A 2722-nucleotide genomic window follows, 5' to 3' on the forward strand; every position below is an offset into this window, starting at 1 on the left:
CGCGATAGCAATGGAGATACTATCGAAGACAGTGCTGCCAACGCAGAGTAACTAAACACAGCCTTCCGAAATGCCTTCACAAAAGAAGACGAAGTAAATATTCCAGAATTCGAATCGAGAACAGCTGCCAACATGAGTAACGCAGAAGTAAATATCCTCGGAGTAGTGAAGCAACTCAAATCGCTTAATAAAAGCAAGTCCTCTGGTCCAGACTGTATATCAATTAGGTTCTTTTCAGAGTATGCTGATGTATTAGCGTCATGCTTAACAATCATATACAACCGTTCGATCAACGAAAGATCCGTACCCAAAGACTGGAAAGTTGCACTGGTCGCACGAATATTCAAGAAAGGTAGTAGGAGTAATCCACTAAATTACAGGCCCATATCGTTAACGTCGATATGCAGCATGATTTTAGAACATATATCGTGTTCGAACATTACGAATTACCTCGAAGGCTCTGAGCACTATGGGACTCAACATCTTAGGTCATAAGTCCCCTAGAACTTAGAACTACTTAAACCTAACTAACCTAAGGACATCACACACACCCATGCCCGAGGCAGGATTCGAACCTGCGACCGTAGCAGTCCCGCGGTTCCGGACTGCAGCGCCAGAACCGCTAGACCACCGCGGCCGGCAATTACCTCGAAGGGAACGGTCTATTGACACCCAGTCAACATAGGTATAGCAAACATCGTTCTTGTGAAACACAATTAGCTCTTTATTCACATGAAGTGCTGAGTGCTATTGACAAGGGATTTCAGATCGATTCCGTATTCCTGGATTTCCGGAAGGCTTTTGACACTGTACCACATAAGCGGCTCATAGTAAAATTGCGTGCTTATGGAATATCGTCTCACTTATGTGACTGGATTTGCGATTTCCTGTGAGAGAGGTCACAGTTCGAAGTAATTGACGGGAAGTCTTCGAGTAAAACAGAAGTGATTTCAGGCGTTCCCCAAGGTAGTGTTATAGGCCCTTTGCTGTTCCTTATCTATATAAACGATTTGGAAGACAATCTGAGCAGGCGTCTTCGGTTGTTTGCAGACGACGCTGTCGTTTATCGACAAATAAAGTCATCAGAATGTCAAAACAAACTGCAAAACGATTTAGAAAAAAATATCTGAATGGTGCGAAAAGTGGCAGTTGACCCTAAATAACGAAAAGTGTGAGGTCATCCACATCAGTGCTAAAAGGAACTCGTTAAACTTTGCTTACACGATAAATCAATTTAATCTAAAAGCCGTAAATTCAACTAAATACCTAGGTATTACAATTACTAATATCTTAAATTGGACAGAACACACAGAAAATGTTGTGGGGAAGGCTAACCAAAGGCTGCGTTTTATTGGCAGGACACTTAGAAAATGTAACATCTACTAAGGAGACTGCCTACACTACGTTTGTCCGTCGTCTTTTAGAATACTGCTGCGCGGTGTGGGATCCTTACCAGGTAGGACTGACGGAGTACATCCAAAAAGTTCAAAGAAAGGCAGCACGTTTTGTATTATCGCGAAATATGAGAGAGAGTGTCACAGAAATGAAACAGGATTTGGGCTGGAAATCATTAAAAGAAAGGCGTTTTTTGTTGTGACGGAATCTTCTCACGAAATTCCAGTCACCAGCTTTCTCCTCCGAATGCGAAAATATTTTGATGGCACCGACCTACATAGGGCGGAACGATCACCACGATAAAATAAGGGAAATCAGAGCTCGTACCGGAAGATATAGGTGTTCACTCTTTCCGCGCGCTATGCCAGATTGGAATAATAGAGAATTGTGAAGGTGGTTCGATGAACCCTCTGCCAGGCACTTAAATGTGATTTCCAGAGTATCCATGTAGATGTAGACGTAGAACAATGTTGCCGTTAATAAAATTAATGATATTTGAAAAATGGGCAGTAGTGTGTAGATTTTTAGTAAAATGTGTAAAAGTAATCTCATTTGTTTAAACAGTTGCCAGATGTAAAAATGAAGGATTTTTCTTCATTTTTTGCAATTTAGAAGACATCGCTCAGTAACTCTAACACTGCATTTTTGATTCCCTCCTTCTTCCAAAATGTACATTTCTACAGCCTTCTCGTCTTGCCTAGGCAACGGCCTTGCCGCAGCGGATACACAGGTTCCCATGAGACCACCGAAGTTAAGCGCTGTCGGGCGTAGTTGGCACTTGGATGGGTGACCATCCAGGCCACCATGCGCTGTTGCCATTTTTCGGGGTGCACTCAGCCTCGTGATGCCAAATGAGGAGCTACACGACCGAATAGTAGCGGCTTTGGTCAAGAATACCATCATAACGACCGGGAGAGCGGTGTGCTGACCCCAGGCCCCTCCTATCCGCATCCTCCACTGAGGAAGACACGGCGGTCAGATGGTGCCGGTAGGCCACTCGTGGCTTGAAGATGGAGTGCTTTTTTATTCTCGTCCTGCCTACGGAGGTTCTGTAGCATCTAAGTAATTTCCTCTAACACAACGACTATCTTAGGAAAAATGCCACATCCGACTGCTGGACCGTCAGTCGCCACCAACCAATTTCTACCGTCTCCTCTGCAGACAACACGGGATCGCAGCCTTAACTCGAAGGATAAGGACATACAAAAGAAATTTACACTTCAAATTTCCATGCGAGCAATCTTCTGTTCTAACAACCCTCACCACAAGCACTGTGTTCATTAGACAACACCTCCAGCAACCTGGTTGCTCCACACTCTGCTAAGAA

General features: G+C 43.9%; 1 pseudogene; it reads left to right on the forward strand.

Annotated features, from left to right (window-relative positions):
- Positions 1-2095: 2095 nt before the first annotated feature.
- Positions 2096-2213, forward strand: LOC126195962 (5S ribosomal RNA; annotated as a pseudogene).
- Positions 2214-2722: the final 509 nt, after the last annotated feature.

The sequence above is a fragment of the Schistocerca nitens genome, chromosome 7 (genome assembly GCF_023898315.1).
Source record: "Schistocerca nitens isolate TAMUIC-IGC-003100 chromosome 7, iqSchNite1.1, whole genome shotgun sequence".
In the NCBI taxonomy this organism is placed as follows: Eukaryota; Metazoa; Arthropoda; class Insecta; order Orthoptera; family Acrididae; genus Schistocerca; species Schistocerca nitens.